Raw genomic sequence first — 20,752 nt, 5'->3', positions numbered from 1 at the left:
GTGTTACCTCGTATTCTTTTCGCTGCTTCGGTCTCACCGCTAGGATCTTTCCCTCTCCGATTTTTTCCACCACCGCTTTGATAATGTCCTCTGCTCTGGCGTCCTCCGCGTTCCCCAGATCCACAGTCACGGTTGCCTCCTTCATATATACTCTCTTTACGCCTTCTTCCCTTTCCTCCTTCCCTTTTCCGTTTCCATCCCTTTGTCGTTTTTCCGGTCCGAATTCTTGTCCACGTCGTGTTCCTTCCGCCATTGCCGTATCCGTCGCCTTTAAGTCATCCATTGTAAACACAAAAAAAACAAAAAACAAACAACGACAAACAAACAAAAATAGACGCAAACTAAGTTTAAACCCCTCCCAAACAGCCTGTGCTGCTGGGAGGATTTAACAAACAAAAAAAACAAAACACTAATGAAAAAAAGAACAACAGGTATTTAAACTCAAAAAAAATAAACACAAAGATTTTGGTGAGCCTCTCTCACCTACTGTAGGCAACACACTTCTTCTGTGGTGCTACTCACTAGCGCCGTCAGAGTGGTATGGCCATAAGCGAACGCAAACCCCAAATGGGGCCAATTTCAATAGTGTAAGCAAAGATCTGACTGACTGACTGACTAATTGATTGATTGATTGATTGAGTGATTGATTGATGGATCGGGTCCCCTTCAAACCTGTTTCCAATCTTTATCCCAAAAGAGGATGTTGTGCAGAGATCATGAAAACACTTATCAAAATAAAAACCTTACAGCACCTATTATTACCATTCAGTCTCCCAACCAAGTACTAACCAGACCCAACTCTGCTTTGCTTTCGAGGTCAGATGAGATCAGGCTTTGTCGGAGTGGTATGGCCATAAGCGAAAGCTGACTCCAAATGGGGCCTATTTAAATAGTGTAACCAAAGAACATACAGACTGACTGACTGATTGATTAATTGAATGATTGATTGATTGATTGCTTGGGTCCCTTTCAAACCTGTATCCAATCTTTATCCCAAAAGAGGATGTTGTGCAGAGATCATGAAAACACTTATCCAAATAAAAAGCTTACAGCACCTAGTATTCCCATTCAATCTCCCAACCAAGTACTAACCAGGCCCAACTCTGCTTTGCTTCCAAGGTCAGATGAGATCAGGCTTTGTCAGAGTGGTATGGCTGTAAGCAAAAGCTGCCCCCAAATGGGGCCTATATGAATAGTGTAAGCAAAGAACTGACTGACTGAGTCAAGATTGATTGATTGATTGATTCCCCTTCAAACCTCTATCCAATCTTTATCCCAAAAGAGGATGTTGAGCAGAGATCGTGAAAACACTTATCCAAATAAAAAGCTTACAGCACCTAGCATTCCCATTCACTCTCCCAACCAAGTCCAACTCTGCTTTGTTTCCGAGGTCAGAAGAGATCAGGCTTTGTCAGAGTGGTATGGCCGTAAGCGAAAGCTGATCCCAAAAGGGGCCTAAATAAATAGTGTAAGCAAAGAACTGACTGACTGAGTCAAGATTGATTGATTGATTGATTGATTCCCCTTCAAACCTGTATCCAATCTTTATCCCAAAAGAGGATGTTGTGCAGAGATCATGAAAACACTTATCCAAATAAGAAGCTTACAGCACCTAGTATTCCCATTCAGTCTCCCAACCAAGTACTAACCAGGCCCTACTCTGCTTTGTTTCTGCGGTCAGATGAGATCAGGCTTTGTCAGAGTGGTATGGCCGTAAGCGAAAGGTGATACCAAATGGGGCCTTTTTAAATAGTTTAAGCAAAGACCTGACTGACTGACTGACTGATTGATTGATTGATTGGGTCCCCTTCAAACCTTTATCCAATCTTTATCCCAAAAGAGGATGTTGTGCAGAGATCATGAAAACACTTATCCAAATATAAAGCTTACAGCACCTAGTATTCCCATTCAGTCTCCCAACCAAGTCCAACTCTGCTTTGCTTCCGAGGTCAGATGAGATCAGACTTTGTCAGAGTGGTATGGCCGTAAGCAAAAGCGATTCCCGAATGGGCATAATTAAATAGCGTTAGCAAAGAACTGACTGAATCACTGACTGACTGATTGATTGATTGATTGGGTCCCCTTCAAACCTTTATGCAATCTTTATCCCAAAAGAGGATCTTGTGCAGATATCATGAAAACACTTATCCAAATAAAAAGCTTACAGCACCTAGTATTCCCATTCAGTCTCCCAACCAAATACCAACCAGGCCCAACTCTGTTTTGCTTCCAAGGTCAGGTGAGATCAGGCTTTGTCAGAGTGGTATGGCCATAAGGAAAAGCTCACACCAAATGGGACCTATTTAAATAGTGTAAGCAAAGAACTGACTGACTGACTGATCGACTGACTGATTGATTGATTGATTGATTGGGTCCCCTTCAAACCTGTATCCAATCTTTATCCCAAAAGAGGATGTTGTGCAGAGATCATGAAAACACTTATCCAAATAAAAAGCTTACAGCACCTAGTATTCCCATTCAGTCTCCCAACCAAGTACTAACCAGGCCCAACTCTGCTTTGCTTCCGAGGTCAGATGAGATCAGGCTTTGTCAGAGTGGTATGGCCATAAGCCAAAGCTGACTCCAAATGGGGCCTATTTAAATAGTGTCAGCAAAGAACATACTGACTGACTGTCTGATTTATTAATTGAATGATTGATTGATTGATTGATTGCTTGGGTCCCTTTCAAACCTGTTCCCAATCTTTATTCCAAAAGAGGATGTTGTGCAGAGATCATGAAAACACTTATCCAAATAAAAAGCTTACAGTACCTAGTATTCCCATTCAGTCTCCCTACCAAGTACCAAGCAGGCCCAACTCTGCTTTTCCTCCAAGGTCAGATGAGATCAGCCTTTGTCAGAGTGGTATGGCCGTAAGCAAAAGGCAACCCCAAATGGGGCCTATTTAAATAGTGTAAGCAAAGAACCTACTGACTGACTGACTGACTGATTGATTGATTGATTGGGTCCCCTTCAAACCTGTATCCAATCTTTATCCCAAAAGAGGATGTTGTGCAGAGATCATGAAAACACTTATCCAAATAAAAAGTGTGCAGCACCTAGTATTCCCATCCAATCTCCCAACCAAGTACTAACCAGGCCCAACTCTGCTTTGCTTCCGAGATCATGTGAGAACAGGCTTTGCCAGAGTGGTATGGCCATGAGTGAAAGTTGAACCCAAATGGGGCTTATTTAAATAGTGTAAGCAAAGAACTGACTGACCTAAATGGGGCCTATTTAAATAGTGTAAGCAAAGAACTGACTGACTGACTGATGATTGATTGATTGATTGATTGGTTGATCGGGTCCCCTTCAAACCTGTATCCAATCTTCATCCCAAAAGAGGATGTTGTGCAGAGATCATGAAAACACTTATCCAAATAAAAATCTTACAGCACCTATTATTCCAATTCAGTCTCCCAACCTAGTACTAACAAGGTCCAAACTTGCTTTGCTTTCAAAATCAGATGTGATCAAGCTTTGTCAGAGTGGTAAGGCCGTAAGCGAAAACTGACGCAAATGGGGCCTATTTAAATAGTGTAAGCAAAGACCTGACTGACTGACTGATGATTGATTGATTGTTTGATTAGGTCCCCTTCAAACCTGCATCCAATCTTTATCCCAAAAGAGGATGTTGTGCAGAGATCATGAAAATACTTATCCAAATTAAAAGCTTACAGCACCTATTATTCCCATTCAGTCTCCCAACCAAGTACTAACCAGGCCCAACTCCGCGTTGCTTCCGAGGTCAGATGAGATCGGGCTTTGTCAGACTGGTATGGCCGTAAGCGAATGCTGACCCCAAATGGGGCCTATTTAAATAGTGTGAGCAAAGAACTGACTCCAAATGGGGCCTATTTAAATAGTGTAAGCAAAGAACTGACTGAGTGACTGACTGACTGATTGATTGATTGATTGAGTCCCCTTCAAACCTGTATCCAATCTTTATCCCAAAAGAGGATGTTGTGAAGAGATCATGAAAACACTTATCCAAATAAAACAATTACAGCACCTAGTATTCCCAATCAGTCTCCCAACCAAGTACTAAGCAGGCCCAACTCTGCTTTGCTTCCGAGGTCAGATAAGATCAGGCTTTGTCAGAGTGGTATGGCCATAAGCGAAAGCTGACCGCAAATGGGGCCTATTTAAATAGTGTAAGCAAAGAACTGACTGACTGACTGACTGAGTGACTGACTGACTGACTGACTGGGACTATTGATTGATTGATTGAGTCCCCTTCAAACCTGTATCCAATCTTTATCCTCAAAGAGGATGTTGTGCAGAGATCATGAAAACACTTATCCAAATGAAAAGCTTACAGCACCTAGTATTCCCATTCAGTCTCCCAACCAAGTCCAACTCTGCTTTGCTTCCGAGGTAAGATGAGAGCAGGCTTTGTCAGAGTGGTATGGCTGTAAGCGAAAGCTGACCCCAAATGGGACCTATTTAAATAGTGTAAGCAAAGAACTGACTGACTGAGTCATGATAGATTGTTTGATTGGGTCCCCTTCAAACCTGTATCCAATCTTTATCCCAAAAGAGGATGTTGTGCAGAGATCATCAAAACAATTATCCAAATAAAAAGCTTACAGCACCTAATATTCCCATTCACTCTCCCAACCAAATACCAACCAGTCCCAACTCTGCTTTGCTTCCGATGTCAGGTGAGATCAGGCATTGTCAGAGTGGTACGTCCGTGAGCGAAAGCTGACCCCAAATGGGGCCTATTTAAATAGTGTATGCAAAGAACTGACTGACTGACTGACTGATGATTGATTGATTGATTGATTGATTGATTGGGTCCCCTTCAAACCTGTATCCAATCTTCATCCCAAAAGAGGATGTTGTGCAGAGATCGTGAAAACACTTATCCAAATTAAAAGCTTACAGCACCTAGTATTCCCATTCATACTCCCAACCAAGTACTAACAAGGTCCAAACTTGCTTTGCTTTCAAAATCAGATGTGATCAAGCTTTGTCAGAGTGGTAAGGCCGTAAGCGAAAATTGACGCAAATGGGGCCTATTTAAATAGTGTAAGCAAAGACCTGACTGACTGACTGATGATTGATTGATTGTTTGATTAGGTCCCCTTCAAACCTGCATCCAATCTTTATCCCAAAAGAGGATGTTGTGCAGAGATCATGAAAATACTTATCCAAATTAAAAGCTTACAGCACCTATTATTCCCATTCAGTCTCCCAACCAAGTACTAACCAGGCCCAACTCCGCGTTGCTTCCGAGGTCAGATGAGATCGGGCTTTGTCAGACTGGTATGGCCGTAAGCGAAAGCTGACCCCAAATTGGGCCTATTTAAATAGTGTAAGCAAAGAACTGACTGAGTGACTGACTGACTGATTGATTGCTTGATTCGGTCCCCTTCAAACCTGTATCCAATCTTTATCCCAATTGAGGATGTTGTGCAGAGATCATGAAAACACTTATCCAAATAAAAAGCTTACAGCACCTAGTATTCCCATTTAGTCTCCCGACCAAGTACTAACCAGGCCCAACTCTGTTTTGCTTCCGAGGTCAGATGAGATCAGGCTTAGACAGAGTGGTATGGCCAAAAGCAAAATCTGATTCCAAATGGGGCCTATTTAAATAGTGTAAGCAAAGAACTGACTGACTGACTGATGATTGATTGATTGATTGATTGGTTGATTGGGTCCCCTTCAAACCTGTATCCAATCTTTATCCCAAAAGAGGATGTTCTGCAGAGATCATGAAAACACTTATCCAAATGAAAAGCTTACAGCACCTAGTATTCCCATTCAGTCTACCAACCAAGTACGAACAAGACCCAACTCTGCTTTGCTTCGGTGGTCAGATGAGATCAGGTTTTGTCAGAGTGGCATGGCCGTAAGCGAAAGCTGACCCCAAATGGGGCCTATTTAAATAGTGTAAGCAAAGAACTGACTGACAGTCTGACTGACTGACTGACTGATTGATTGATTGATTGATTGGGTCCCCTTCAAACCTGTATCCAATCTTTATCCCAAAAGAGGATGTTGTGCAGAGATCATGAAAACACTTATCCAAATAAAAAGCTTACAGCACGTAGTACTCCCATTCACTCTCCCAACCAAGCCCAACTCTGCTTTACTTCCAAACTCAAACAAGATCAGGCTTTGTCAGAGTGGTATGGCCGTAAGCAAAAGCGATTCCCGAATGGGCATAATTAAATAGCGTTAGCAAAAAACTGACTGAATCACTGAGTGACTGATTGATTGATTGATTGGGTCCCCTTCAAACCTTTATGCAATCTTTATCCCAAAAGAGGATCTTGTGCAGATATCATGAAAACACTTATCCAAATAAAAAGCTTACAGCACCTAGTATTCCCATTCAGTCTCACAACCAAATACCAACCAGGCCCAACTCTGTTTTGCTTCCAAGGTCAGGTGAGATCAGGCTTTGTCAGAGTGGTATGGCCATAAGCAAAAGCTGACACCAAATGGGACCTATTTAAATAGTGTAAGCAAAGAACTGACTGACTGACTGATCGACTGACTGATTGATTGATTGATTGATTGATTGGGTCCCCTTCAAACCTGTATCCAATCTTTATCCCAAAAGAGGATGTTGTGCAGAGATCATGAAAACACTTATCCAAATAAAAAGCTTACAGCACCTAGTAGTCCCATTCAGTCTCCCAACCAAGTACTAACCAGGCCCAACTCTGCTTTGCTTCCAAGGTCAGATGAGATCAGGCTTTGTCAGAGTGGTATGGCCATAAGCGAAAGCTGACTCCAAATGGGGCCTATTTAAATAGTGTAAGCAAAGAACTGACTGACTGACTGACTGATTGATTGATTGATTGGGTCCCCTTCAAACCTGTATCCAATCTTTATCCCAAAAGAGGATGTTGTGTAGAGATCATGAAAACACTTATCCAAATAAAGAGCTTACAGCACCTAGTATCCCTATTCAGTCTCCCAACCAAGTACTAACCAGGCCCAACTCTCCTTTGCTTCCAAGGTCAGCTGAGATCAGGCTTTGTCACAGTGGTATGGCCACAAGCGACAGCTGATTCCAAATGGGGCCTATTTAAATAGTGTAAGCAAAGAAATGGCTGACTGACTGATGATTGATTGATTGATTCATTGATTCATTGATTGGGTCCCCTTCAAACCTGTGACCAATCTTTATCCTAAAAGAGGATGTTGTGCAGAGATCATGAAAATACTTATCCAAATAAAAAGCTTACAGCACTTAGTATTCCCATTCAGTCTCCCAACCAAGTACTAAACAGGCCCAGCTCTGCTTTGTTTCTGAGGTCAGATGAGATCAGGCTTTGTCAGAGTGGTATGGCCGTAAGCGAAAGCTGATCCCAAATGGTGCCTATTTAAATAGTGTAAGCAAAGAACTGACTGACTGACTGATGATTGATTGAGTGATTGGGTCCCCTTCAAACCTGTATCCAATCTTTATCCCAAAAGAGGATGTTGTGCAGAGATCATGAAAACACTTATCCAAATAAACAGCTTACAGCACCTAGTATTCACATCCAGTATCCCAACCAAGTACCAACCAGTCCCAACTCTGCTTTGCTTCCGATGTCAGGTGAGATCAGGCATTGTCAGAGTGGTACGTCTGTGAGCGAAAGCTGACCCCAAATGGGGCCTATTTAAATAGTGTATGCAAAGAACTGACTGACTGACTGATGATTGATTGATTGATTGATTGGGTCCCCTTCAAACCTGTATCCAATCTTCATCCCAAAAGAGGATGTTGTGCAGAAATCATGAAAATACTTATCCAAATTAAAAGCTTACAGCACCTATTATTCCCATTCAGTCTCCCAACCAAGTACTAACCAGGCCCAACTCCACGTTGCTTCCGAGGTCAGATGAGATCGGGCTTTGTCAGACTGGTATGGCCGTAAGCAAAAGCTGACCCCAAATGGGGCCTATTTACATAGTGTGAGCAAAGAACTGACTCCAAATGGGGCCTATTTAAATAGTGTAAGCAAAGAACTGACTGAGTGACTGACTGACTGATTGATTGCTTGATTCGGTCCCCTTCAAACCTGTATCCAATCTTTATCCCAATTGAGGATGTTGTGCAGAGATCATGAAAACACTTATCCAAATAAAAAGCTTACAGCACCTAGTATTTCCAGTCAGTCCCCCAACCAAGTACTAACCAGGCCCAACAATGCTAGCTTCCAAGGTCAGAGGAGATCAGGCTTTGTCAGAGTGGTATGGCCATAAGCGAAAGCTGACCCCAAATGGGGCCTATTTAAATAGTGTAAGCAAAGAACTGACTGACTGACTGATGATTGATTGAGTGATTGGGTCCCATTCAAACCTGTATCCAATCTTTATCCCAAAAGAGGATGTTGTGCAGAGATCATGACAACACTTATCCAAATAAAAATCTTACAGCACCTAATATTCCCATTCAGTCTCCCATCCAAATACCAACCAGGCCCAACTCTTCTTTGCTTCCAAGCTCAGATGAGATAAGGCTTCATCAGAGTGGTAAGGCCATAAGCAAAAGCAGACCCCAAATGGGGCCTAAATAAATAGTGTAAGCAAAGAACTGACTGACTGACTGACTGATGATTGATTGATTGGGTCCCCTTCAAACCTGTATCCAATCTTTATCCCAAAAGAGGATGTTGTGCAGAGATCTGAAAACACTTATCCAAATAAAGAGCTAACAGCACCTAATATTTCCAGTCAGTCCCCCAACCAAGTACTAACCAGGCCCAACTCTGCTTTGCTTTCAAGATCAGCTGAGATCAGGGCTTGTCAGAGTGGTATGGCCATAAGCGAAAAGTGTAACCAAATGGGGCCTATTTAAATAGTGTAAGCAAAGAACTGACTGACCCAAATGGGGCCTCTTTAAATTGTGTACGCAAAGAACTGACTGACAGTCTGACTGACTGACTGACTGATTGATTGATTGATTGGGTCCCCTTCAAACCTGTATCCAATCTGTATCCCAAAAGAGGATGTTGTGCAGAGATCATGAAAACACTTATCCAAATAAAAAGCTCACAGCACCTAGTATTCCCATTCAGTCTCCCAACCAAGTACTAACCAGGCCCAACTCTGCTTTGCTTCCAACGTCAAATGAGATCAGGCTTTGTCAGAGTGGTATGGCCATAAGCTAAAGCTATCCCCAAATGGGGCCTAATTAAATAGTGTAAGCAAAAAATTGACTGACTGATGATTGATTGATTGATTGATTGGTTGGGTCCCCTTCAAACCTGTATCCAATCTTGATCACAAAAGAGGATGTTGTGCAGAGATCATAAAAACACTTATCCAAATAAAAAGCTTACAGCACCTAGTATTTCCATTCAGTCTCCAAACCAAGCACTCACCAGACCCAACTCTGCTTTGCTTCCAAGGTCAGAAAAGATCAGGCTTTGTCAGAGTGGTATGGCCGAAAGCAAAATCTGATCCCAAATGGGGCCTATTTAAATAGTGTAATCAAAGAACTGAATGACTGACTAATGATTGATTGATTGATTGATTGGGTCCCCTTCCAACCTGTATCCAATCTATATCCCAAAAGAGGATGGGAAGAGATCATGAAAACACTTATCCAAATAAAAAGCTTACAGCACCTAGTATTCCCATTCAGTCTCCCAACCAAGTACCAACTAGTCCAAACTCTGCTATGCTTCTGAGGTCAGATAAGATCAGGCTTTGTCAGAGTGGTATGGGCGTAAGCGAAAGGTGACCCCAAATGGGGCTTATTTAAATAGAGTAAGCAAAGAAATTTCTGACTGACTGATTGCTTGATTGATTGGTTGATTGATTGATTGGGTCCCCTTCAAACATGTATCCAATCTTTATCCCAAAAGAGCATGTTGTGCAGAGATCATGAAAACACTTTTCCAAATAAAAAGCTTACAGGACCTAGTATTCCCATTCAATCTCCCAACCAAATACTAACCAGGCCCAACTCTGCTTTGCTTCCAAGGTCAGATGAGATCAGGCTTTGTCAGAGTGGTATGGCTGTAAGCAAAGGCTGACACCAAATGGGACCTATTAAAATAGCGTAAGCAAAGATCTGACTGACTGACTGACTGATTGACTAATTGATTAATTGAATGATTGATTGATTGATTGATTGGGTCCCCTTAAAACCTGTTCCCAATCTTTATTCCAAAAAGAGGATGTTGTGCAGAGATCATGAAAACACTTATCCAAATAAAAAGTTTACAGTACCTAGTATTCCCATTCAATCTCCCTACCAAGTACCAAGCAGGCCCAACTCTCCGTTTCTTCCACGGTCAGATGAGATCAGGCTTAGTCAGAGTGGTATGGCCATAAGCGAAATCTGACCCCAAATGGGACCTATTTTCATAGTGTAAGCAAAGAACTGACTGACTGACTGACTGAGTGATGAATGATTGATTGATTGATTGGGTCCCCTTCAAACCTGTATCCAATCCTTATCCCAAAAGAGGATGTTGCGCAGAGATCATGAAACACATATCCAAATAAAAAGCTGACAGCATTTAGTATTCCCATTCAGGCTCCTAACCAAGTACTAACGAGGCCCAACTCTGCTTTGCTTCCAAGCTCACTTGAGATCAGGCTTTGTCAGAGTGGTATTGCCATAAGTGAAATCTAACCCCAAATGGGGCCTATTTAAATAATGTAAGCAAAGAACTGACTGACTGACTGATGATTGATTGGGTCCCTTTCAAACCTCTATCCAACCTATATCCCAAAAGAGGATGTTGCGCAGAGATCATGAAACACGTATCCAAATAAAAAGCTTACAGCACTTAGTATTCCCATTCAGTCTCCTAACCAAGTACTAACGAGGCCCAACTCTGCTTTGCTTCCAAGGTCTAGATGAGATCAGGCTTTGTCAGAGTGGTATGGCCGTAAGCTAAGTTTACACCAAATGGGGCCTTTTTAAATAGTGTAAGCAAAGACCTGACTGACTGACTGACTGATTGATTGATTGATTGGGTCCCCTTCAAACCTGTATCCAATCTTTATCCCAAAAGAGGATGTTGTGCAAAGGTCATGAAAACACTTATCCAAATAAAAATCTTACAGCACCTAGTATTCCCATTCAATCTCCCAACCAAGTACTAACCAGACCCAACTCTGCTTCGCTTCCAAGGTCAGATGAGATCAGGCTTTGTCAGAGTGTTATGGCGGTAAGCGAAAGCTGACCCCCAAATGGGGCCTATAAAAATAGTGTAAGCAAAGAACTGACTGCCTGACTGACTGAATGATGATTGATTTATTGATAGATAGATTGGGTCCCCTTCAAACCTGTATCCAATCTTTATCCCAAAAGAGGATGTTGTGCAGAGATCGTGAAAACACTTGTCCAAATAAAAAGCTTAGAGCACCTAGTATTCCCATTCAGTCTCCCAACCAAGTACTAACCAGGCCCAACTCTGCTTTGCTTCTGAGGTCAGCTGAGATCAGGCTTTGTCAGAGTGGTACGGCCATAAGCGAAAGATGACTCCAAATGGGGCCTATTTCAATAGTGTAAGCAAAGAACATACTGACTGACTGACTGACTGATTGATTAATTGAATGATTGATTGATTGATTGATTGCTTGGGTCCCCTTCAAACCTGTATCCAATCTTTATCCCAAAAGAGGATGTTGTGCAGAGATCATGAAAACACTTTTCCAAATAAAAAGCTTACAGCACCTAGTATTCCCATTCAGTCTCCCAACCAAGTACTAACCAGGCCCAACTCTGTCATAGACCTTTGTATTTTAAAACACTGCGTTAAAAAACCGTTGCATTTTATTTTCGTTATTGCGCCTCTGTATAAAATTTTAATCCATTCAATAAAATTCTTCCCGAAACCAAAGCTTTTTAAAATTCCAAATAAATAATCATGATTCACCCTGTCGAAAGCTTTCTCAAAACCTAGACTAATTACATATCCTTCTTTGTTTTTCACTTTCATATATCTTACTATGTCTTGTATACTTAGCGTTGTGTCCGCTATATCTCTCCCTTTTATCCCGTATACTTGGTTCGTTTTGATTATGGTCGGCATTACTTCCTTTAGTCTATTGGCTAAAATTTTTGCTAAAATCTTTAGGTCTGTATTAAGCATTGTGATCGGTCTGTAGTTTCTTAAGTCTACTCTTTCTCCTTTTCTTTTATATACCAACTTAATCAACCCCATTCCCATTCTTTGGTTCATCTCTCCTTTCTTAAAGATCTCGTCATAGACTTTTTTCAGGGTGCTGGTTAAAACATCCTTAAAAACAATATAAAACTCACCCCCCAACCCATCTATCCCTGGGCTTTTCTTTCTATTTAATTGGGTTATGGCTTTTTCTATCTCTTCCTCCCTTATGTCCTGGTCACATTCTTTTTTTATCTTCCTCTCCTACCCTTGCTTCTATTTGATTCAATAAAAATTCCTTCTCTTTTTCTTCTACTCCCTCTGAGCTAAATAGCTTTTCGTAGTATACTTTAATTTCTTTCAGAATTTCCTCATTTTTTTCTACTACTTTTCCATTCTCCCCTTTAATTCCTTTTATTATTTCAGCTCTCCCTTTCCTTCTTTCTAGATCGAAAAAGAATTTCGTGCACTTTTCCCCCTCCCCCATATACTTTGCTTTACTTCGCAACCTTGCACCTTGATATTTATTTTCTTCCATTTCTTGCAATTCCTCTTCTATTGCTTTTAATTTTTGTACATCCCTTCCCTTCTCATTTAATTCTTTTTCCCACCGTTCCCTTATTTCTCTTTTCTTATTCTTTTTGCTTTTCTGCATTTGCGTGCAATATTTTATCGTAAGCTTTTTCACTTCGTATTTTACGTTTTCCCACCATATTCTTTTATCTTCCTGGAACATACCACTTTCCTTTTCGTTTTCAATAATCTCCTTTATCTTTACAATATACTCCTCATTCTTTAAGATTTCTGTATTTAAAACCCATACCCCTGGCCCTCTTTTAACTACACTCCAATCTATGTGCATGAACAGGGGCTTATGATCACTTAGGCTTGTTTCCCCGTATCTTATCCCTTCTATAAAACTCTCTATGTTTCTTGTGCATAAGATAAAATCAATCCTTGTTCCACACATAAAATTCCCGACTATCTGCCTCCTTGAGTATTCTTTTTTCTTTTCATTTCTTTCCCTCCAAATGTCAATCATATTATTGTCATCCATTAATAACTTTAACTCTTTTCTCCCCGTATCCGTTTTAAAAACCATCCCTTCAGCCACATCTAACTTGCTAAATACCGTATTAAAATCCCCCATTATGATAACCTTAGTGTACTTCTTTAAAAACTCCCTTAAAAACTTAAAATACCCCCTTTTCTCCTGTTCCCCCGTTGGTGCATGCACGTTAACCACCACCACTTTTCTCTCTTCATTTTCTATTTCTACCACCATGCATTTCCCAAACGTGTCCTTATACATCATTTTACATTTTATGTCTCTATTATTTTTTATCAATATTGCTACTCCTCTACCGAACTTATCATCACCATTGCTATGAAATATTTCTCCATTCCATCTTTTTCTCACTTCTCTTATAAAACCGTCCCTCCAGTTAGTTTCTTGTAGTACAATTATATCTTCCAATTTACACATTTCCTTAACTTTTTCGAATTTGCTTACATTTAAAAGCCCTCTCGCATTAAATGTAACTATCCTTAAAACCATGCAACAAAGAAAGATGTACATCATACCCATCGTTTCAGTCCATCCCATCCAAGTCCTTTAGACACTCATATCTGTTCCCATGTTTCAACGCATCTTTTTTAATCCCTTTTTTTCTAGCAGTTATCAAGCTTGGCATAACCTTTATTGATCGCCTTCTCTTCACGGTTTTTAGTATTCTGTCCTCCATTTCTTCCTCCTCCTCACTTTCATTTTCAGCACCTTGCTTGTTACTTCTTTCCTCTTCTTGTCCTGCTCTGTCCAGCGCGTTTTCCAAAGTTTCAGTTATATCAATTTGTGTCCAAGTTTCTCCCCGTTGCTCTTGTTGCATATCCTGCCTGTCGCACTCGTCCATCTGTTCACCATGCTCTATGTTTTCAGCTGCTTCACTGACCTGTATTACTCCGGCTTGCTCTTCTTGTTCCCTCTCGCCATCTCCTCCATGCTCCTGCCCATTCAATTGCTTCTCTTCTCCCTCCTCGCTCTCCATCCAGCATTCACACTTGTTTAAATACTTTCCACAGTCCGGGCACTTCACCGTGTTACAGTCTCTTGCAAAGTGCCCCCTCTCCTCGCATTTGTAGCACTTGAAACTGGGGCAGTCCTTTACCAGATGATCCGGGCTCAAGCACAGACGACAAGTCTTCACCTGATGACTGTGCATTACCCGGAAGTACTGCGGTCCTTCTGCCGTTTCTAGCTTGGTGCTATACGGGAGTGACGTCACCACTGCCGGGAACCTTGTTTTAACGAATCTGGTCCCGTCCTCGATGTTTGTACCCGGATACCGCCTCCTTTTTATTTTTGAGATGGGTGTTACTCCCCATCCCGTCAGCTTTTGAGCAATGGCCTCATCGTCCAGATAGGCGGGCAGATGCATGAAGGAAACGACAAAGTCCCTGTTGTGTAACCTTCTTACTTCGCAGTTTATGCCTCTGATTATCAGTCCATCGCTTAGACTTTCCGTGTCCTCCTCTTTTTCAAGTGTTACCTCGTATTCTTTTCGCTGCTTCGGTCTCACCGCTAGGATCTTTCCCTCTCCGATTTTTTCCACCACCGCTTTGATAATGTCCTCTGCTCTGGCGTCCTCCGCGTTCCCCAGATCCACAGTCACGGTTGCCTCCTTCATATATACTCTCTTTACGCCTTCTTCCCTTTCCTCCTTCTCTTTTCCGTTTCCATCCCTTTGTCGTTTTTCCGGTCCGAATTCTTGTCCACGTCGTGTTCCTTCCGCCATTGCCGTATCCGTCGCCTTTAAGTCATCCATTGTAAACACAAAAAAAAAAAAACAAACAACGACAAACAAACAAAAATAGACGCAAACTAAGTTTAAACCCCTCCCAAACAGCCTGTGCTGCTGGGAGGATTTAACAAACAAAAAAACAAAACCCTAATGAAAAAAAGAACAACAGGTATTTAAACTCAAAAAAAATAAACACAAAGATTTTGGTGAGCCTCTCTCACCTACTGTAGCCAACACACTTCTTCTGTGGTACTACTCACTAGCGCCGTCAGAGTGGTATGGCCATAAGCGAAAGCTAACCCCAAAGGGGGCCTATTTAAATAGTGTAAGCAAAAAACTGACTGCCTGATTGACTGACTGACTGATGATTGAGTTATTGATTGATTGATTGATTGATTGGGTCCCATTCAAACCTTTATCCAATCTTTATCCCAAAAGAGGATGTTGTACAGAGATCATGAAAACACTTATCCAAATAAAAAGCATACAGCACCTAGTATTCCCAGTCAGTCTCCCAACCAAGTATTAACCAGGCCCAACTCTGCCTTGCTTCCAAATTCAGATGAGATCAGGCTTTGTCAGAGTGGTATGGCCGTAAGCGAAAGCTAATCCCAAATGGGGCCTATTTAAATATTGTAAGCAAAGAACTGACTGACTGACTGACTGACTGATTGATTGATTGATTGGGTCCCCTTCAAACCTGTATCCAATCTTTATCCCAAAAGAGGATGTGCAGAGATCATGAAAACACTTATACAAATAAAAAGCTTACAGCACCTATTATTCCCATTCAGTGTCCAAACCAAGTACCCGCCAGGCCCAACTCTGCTTTATTTCCGAGGTCAGATGAGATCAGGCTTAGTCAGAGTGGTATAGCCATAAGCGAAAGCTGACTCCAAATGGGGCCTATTTAAATAGTGTAAACAAAGAACATACTGACTGACTGACTGATTGATTAATTGAATGATTGATTGATTGCTTGGGTCCCCTTCAAACCTGTATCCAATCTTTATCCCAAAAGAGGATGTTGTGCATGTGAAAGAGGATGTTTGTATGCCGAGTGAAATTTCTATTGTCTACTGTTCAATGTGTCTGTTTTTTGTTCAGTAATCAAACACACAGTAAAATAAAGTCTTTTGGTAACAAGTGAGCAGATCACACAATTATTTTAGATTAGGTTAGAATATATTAGAGTAGATGTGTATCTTTTCAGTAGTTGTATAATTAAATGTTGGGTCATTGATCTTTTAATCTAACATGAAACCTGTCAAGTCATTTTAAAAGAATCAGTTACAATTAATTTTACTTTACAAAACATTATGCATAACTATGTAAATGCTTTTATATATTTATTTATGTCAATTGTTCGTGTCTATGGGTACTATTCAGGCTATCAGCATGAAGAAAAACATTTTTTTCCCTTGGAGAATCAACGTGTCCTTCAGGAGAGGCCCATCATTTACGTCGGGACCCATCTGAAGAGGCAAGAAGGATTAAGGACAGTCCTTCTTTGCAAGGCATGTCAACACCTCAAAGAGAAGATGTGGTCAGGAACAATGCTCGTTCTATTGTTTTACAGAGGGGAGGGGATGTTTCAGACAAGCAAGAAGTGTTAGGAGAATACATTCTTCAGTTTGGGAAGTACAAAGGGAAGTCCTTCCGGTGGCTAGTGGAGAATGATATTGGCTACACTTTGTACTTGTCCAGTAAGGTTGATGAGGAAGAACAGGCTGGGCAGTTCAACCCAGATGGTCATTGCAAGGAGAGCCTCCTTTCCTTTCTTGAATATTCAAGATGCTTTAAGGAAATTGAGGATCTCTGGTGATATCTTTAAGAGAGACCAGACCCAGTGCCAGTTTTGTCAGATGATGACAATGTTGTTGGATTTGGGGCACGAGCACAAGACACCTGGAGGAAGATCTGGAATACCAGGGCTGATGGGTATGCTGCCTTTATAATGGGGAAGAGCTGTGTTCCTGGAAGTAAAATGTACCGCTTGCAGCAATATCTTTTAAAGCAGAAAAAACAGGTGACCACAGCCCCTTCTGCTACACCTTCACCCTCACCATCAACTCCCTCTGCAACATCCACTTCACGCCTTTCCTCCGATTATCCAGGTGAGTAAACCACATTTATATTTGTTTATATTGATTCTTACAGTCTACTGATGTATTTGTTTCATTTCACATTAATGGAGGAGGATGAGGAACTGGAGAAAATGATGCTGAGTCTGTCTCCACCCAAACGTCCTACACAGCAGAGTAAGTGAACCAAGAGGCTGCATTAATGTCATGTCTGTTATGTCCAGAATTATCTAGTTCAACCTATTTATGGCATATTAAATTGCACATACTAGAGTTATACTAAACAAATTCTATTGTATATTTCAGAGTCACCTGCAGCCACTGGGTGTCCAGTCTTGTTCACAACAAGAGGTTATTTTCCACATCAGTTTTGGAGGAGTATCCTATTACCCATAGATTTATCCTTCATAACTCTATTTCACACCTTTTTTATTGTTTTGGCAGTGTTCTTCCCGTTCTAAAACTTGTGTTCTTTTGTTATACTAACTATTGGTAAAGGTTGAACATACCAGTGATGAGGGTGAGTGCACTTCATGAATTTTATGCATGCTGTTTAACATGTTTGTATTGTCTACTCAAAGCTTTACCTGTTTTTAAAGAGTAAACTTTCAAATTAGGGTCAATTTATGATCATTTTAAGTTTTTAAATAATCTGTACAAACTCAGTCATATAGGTGAACATTATTTGAACTTGCATTCATGGAATTTTTAAATAAATATTCTATTGATGTAAATTCTAACTGATCTAACAAAAGAAAAGACAGGTAAAGACATCTCATTTGCATGAATGTTTTATTAATTTTTTAATTTATTGTTCCATGCAGTTCTGCCACAGCCAACAGCACATATGGTCTGCCATCCTCACATACCACCACCTTCTGTGCCTAGCACTTCCTCACAGAGTGAAGCCCCTGCATCACTTCCCAGAGTACCACCACTAGCTGCACAGTCAGTACCTACAGCCCCTCCAACAGCTGCTGTGCAGTCAGTACCTACAGCACCTCCAACAGCTGCTGTGAAGTCAGTACCTGCTGAACATGCACCAGTGCCCTCCACACAGACAGATGCCCCTGTATCCAGTTACATCCAAGATATTAACTGCTGGAGCTGCTCCCTCCGGCAAAAAATCTTGATGAAAACAGAGATGGAAGCCATGGGACTCTGGCCAGGATCACGACCCGTGAGACACCTTATGAACATGGTTTCCTTGTGGCGTTATCCTCCTCAGCCTGAGCTTATAGAAATCAACACAGGCCTGCCATCACCAAAATAGTTCCAGCTCCATCCATTCTTCATCTGGAAACCGAAGCACAGTATTATGGAAAGGCTCAGGAACAATTACATCCTGCCTTGTCTTTACAGCTGTCCACATCCTCAGGTTGTTTCCTCTGGTGTGGGAAGACCCAGAGTGATTCTTGGTACCAACGGGCAATATTATATCCTTTCCTTTCGTCTGTGCTGTAAAGCATGCAAAAAATACTGGTTCGCTGTTAAACCCCAGTGGCTAGACATGCTACCAAAGCGTTTTACGAACATCTTGCCAGTGATGGATGAACTGCGGCGCTCTGGAAAATCACCAAATGATATGGCCAACCAGCTGTCTGAGGTGCTTCACCTGAAGTACGAAAGAGCCCACCTAGCCTACCTGCTCAGCGTGCAGAACACCAGGTATGCTGAAGCAGGGCTGTATGGACAGAGGACCATCACTGGGGCACTGAGGAAGGATGACACACCAGTACCGTTTGGGGGTTATGAGGACACTGATGGGTGGTATGGGGTGTCTGTGACTGCACACTATCTGGTGGAGTGCCTTCTTCAAGAATATCAGCGGCAGGAGGCAGCTCTCACTCAGGTCCTACAAGGCACTTTTGGACAGGTGTTCAGGTCAGATCACACACGCAAAGTTGCTAGAAAAGTGACTCTCTCATCTGGATCCTGTCCTGGGTGATGCTGCAGTCTGAAAGTGAGCGGTCCTTGGAGTCAATGTACTGTGGGCTGGCCAATCGCTACAGTGCTGCTGGTATCCCCAAGACCAAGTACCAGTGGGTGGACAGGTATGTATCATCACATCACGCATCACATCAAGTAGTGTATGTGTAGGTAATGAATATATTTAACTGAATTTTTTTATTTCCCTTTTGTGTACTTAGGGACTGCTGTGCTGCTTTCAGAGTCATGGACCCAGCACCTTATGAGCACCTGCAGTGGGATGCCTGGAGGACCACTGAAGCTATCGTGGCAGAGGTTACCTCAGAGAACCTCAAGAATTTGCGCGCCGCTTGCCTGAAGTACAATGAGAACATCACTGTTAAACTGGACTTATTTCACTGTATGCGGTGGTTCACCAGGTGTGAGTCGGAGAACCATCCTCTGTATAGCTCCTTCTGTCAGTGCCTCTCTGCTGCCTTCTCTGTAGTGGATCAGAGCGACCTGGTGAAACTGAAAAATGCATACATATTCTGTGGTATTGTGCCTGCTAATCCCACCAAGCAGCACATCAGACAGCACTGCAGGACAAAAGTGCCAAATCCCAGAGAGCTGGTCCAGAGAGTGGAAGAAGTGCTTCAATATTTCCACCTTGCTAAGGATCCCAACAACGTCTTCCTTTTTAAACCCTCAATGCTAAAGGTGTGGTGGATTCAGCATGTACACATCCTTAGAGGCTGCCTGAGTGACCCTGAGGTGGAGGAAGGAATCCTCTACAGACACGGGGGAACCTTACAGCTCAATCGTGTAAAGGGTGATGGAGCTGCTGTTCCCATTTGGATCCCTGTCAGAGGCACCTCACAACAGGAGGGGTTTCATTTCCACCAGGCTCAGTGGGTAACAGGCAATCGTGTCTCTCCTGAGCTGTTCCAGGCACAGGGAATGACTGGGGTGGCACGCTGGAATTATCAGCGGCTGGTGGACCTGAAGCGGCCTGGGGTCGTCCTACCTGCAGTGTTTGACCCTGTGTTAATGATGAATTTAAACAGTGCCTCTGTGAGCGTGACAGGTATCCAGCCTTGCATAAATCCAGCAGGGACACAGGAGAGCGGTTTGGCCTACGGTATGTGGAGCCAGGCTGTCGACCAGTGCCTCTTGACTTTGCCAAACATAAGTGCAGGAAGTCAGCCTTAGGAGATGTGGAGATTCCAGAAGAGTCTTCATCTAGCTTTGAATCCTCAATTCCATCTAAGGTACTCCTTTACACTTTGTTTTTATTTGATAATGGACAAAAAGATTTGTATTACTTCATAATTGATTGTTTTTCTCACTTGCATGCACTCATTTTGCTCAATTTCAGGAATGGTTGGATGATTCCTCTTCTGCTGAGATCTCTCTTGCTGCAGAACCAGAGGCCAGCCCACAGACTGTCATCTTTCATCAGTTTTCCAGTCCAAGTCCTGTGACAGTAAAGGAACAAAAGTCTGACGAATTTCTGTTAGATGCAGTTAATTGCATTATTCATACAGGCACTAATGTGTGTAATCTGTCTGTCTCATATATGTACACAAAGACTCAAATACTTTAGTTAAATAATTTTGTGAATCTCCTCTAGAACTGCTGAGCACACCACCACTTCCTATAGTTGCTTCTTACCGTGCAGCTCGCATTGGACCCATGAAGACAGGTCGTGGAGTCTTTGTGTTGGACCACAAGAGATGGACGGATCCAATGAGAAAGGCCATTGATGGTCTCCTGGCCAAGCACCACAGGAGCAAGGATTTCCTTAAAAGGGTGGATGCTGATTATGCTGCTATGGTACAGAGTGCCTGAACTGACCCCAACAGCCTTCTGCACTCAACCA

At 42.1% G+C, this 20,752-nt stretch overlaps 20 pseudogenes; all 20 read right to left on the bottom strand.

Annotated features, from left to right (window-relative positions):
- Positions 1 to 1,043: 1,043 nt before the first annotated feature.
- Positions 1,044 to 1,162, bottom strand: LOC128618750 (uncharacterized; annotated as a pseudogene).
- Positions 1,163 to 1,600: 438 nt separating this feature from the next.
- On the bottom strand, positions 1,601 to 1,719 carry LOC128618852 (uncharacterized; annotated as a pseudogene).
- Positions 1,720 to 2,158: 439 nt separating this feature from the next.
- On the bottom strand, positions 2,159 to 2,277 carry LOC128618732 (uncharacterized; annotated as a pseudogene).
- Positions 2,278 to 2,453: 176 nt separating this feature from the next.
- On the bottom strand, positions 2,454 to 2,572 carry LOC128618828 (uncharacterized; annotated as a pseudogene).
- Positions 2,573 to 3,671: 1,099 nt separating this feature from the next.
- LOC128618829 (uncharacterized) lies at positions 3,672 to 3,790 on the bottom strand (annotated as a pseudogene).
- A 210-nt stretch (positions 3,791 to 4,000) lies between these two features.
- On the bottom strand, positions 4,001 to 4,119 carry LOC128618846 (uncharacterized; annotated as a pseudogene).
- A 1,047-nt stretch (positions 4,120 to 5,166) lies between these two features.
- Positions 5,167 to 5,285, bottom strand: LOC128618827 (uncharacterized; annotated as a pseudogene).
- A 168-nt stretch (positions 5,286 to 5,453) lies between these two features.
- LOC128618824 (uncharacterized) lies at positions 5,454 to 5,572 on the bottom strand (annotated as a pseudogene).
- A 175-nt stretch (positions 5,573 to 5,747) lies between these two features.
- LOC128618731 (uncharacterized) lies at positions 5,748 to 5,866 on the bottom strand (annotated as a pseudogene).
- A 455-nt stretch (positions 5,867 to 6,321) lies between these two features.
- Positions 6,322 to 6,440, bottom strand: LOC128618744 (uncharacterized; annotated as a pseudogene).
- A 180-nt stretch (positions 6,441 to 6,620) lies between these two features.
- Positions 6,621 to 6,739, bottom strand: LOC128618823 (uncharacterized; annotated as a pseudogene).
- A 462-nt stretch (positions 6,740 to 7,201) lies between these two features.
- LOC128618747 (uncharacterized) lies at positions 7,202 to 7,320 on the bottom strand (annotated as a pseudogene).
- A 449-nt stretch (positions 7,321 to 7,769) lies between these two features.
- LOC128618842 (uncharacterized) lies at positions 7,770 to 7,888 on the bottom strand (annotated as a pseudogene).
- Positions 7,889 to 8,660: 772 nt separating this feature from the next.
- LOC128618742 (uncharacterized) lies at positions 8,661 to 8,779 on the bottom strand (annotated as a pseudogene).
- Positions 8,780 to 9,000: 221 nt separating this feature from the next.
- LOC128618838 (uncharacterized) lies at positions 9,001 to 9,119 on the bottom strand (annotated as a pseudogene).
- A 745-nt stretch (positions 9,120 to 9,864) lies between these two features.
- Positions 9,865 to 9,983, bottom strand: LOC128618845 (uncharacterized; annotated as a pseudogene).
- A 759-nt stretch (positions 9,984 to 10,742) lies between these two features.
- LOC128618832 (uncharacterized) lies at positions 10,743 to 10,862 on the bottom strand (annotated as a pseudogene).
- A 462-nt stretch (positions 10,863 to 11,324) lies between these two features.
- Positions 11,325 to 11,443, bottom strand: LOC128618825 (uncharacterized; annotated as a pseudogene).
- Positions 11,444 to 15,359: 3,916 nt separating this feature from the next.
- LOC128618848 (uncharacterized) lies at positions 15,360 to 15,478 on the bottom strand (annotated as a pseudogene).
- A 165-nt stretch (positions 15,479 to 15,643) lies between these two features.
- On the bottom strand, positions 15,644 to 15,762 carry LOC128618858 (uncharacterized; annotated as a pseudogene).
- Between the last annotated feature and the right edge of the window lie 4,990 nt (positions 15,763 to 20,752).

The sequence above is a fragment of the Ictalurus furcatus genome, chromosome 14 (assembly GCF_023375685.1).
Source record: "Ictalurus furcatus strain D&B chromosome 14, Billie_1.0, whole genome shotgun sequence".
Classification (NCBI taxonomy): Eukaryota; Metazoa; Chordata; class Actinopteri; order Siluriformes; family Ictaluridae; genus Ictalurus; species Ictalurus furcatus.
The sequence above is the reverse complement of the archived record's forward strand: the minus strand, read 5'-3'. Positions and strand labels throughout refer to the sequence as shown.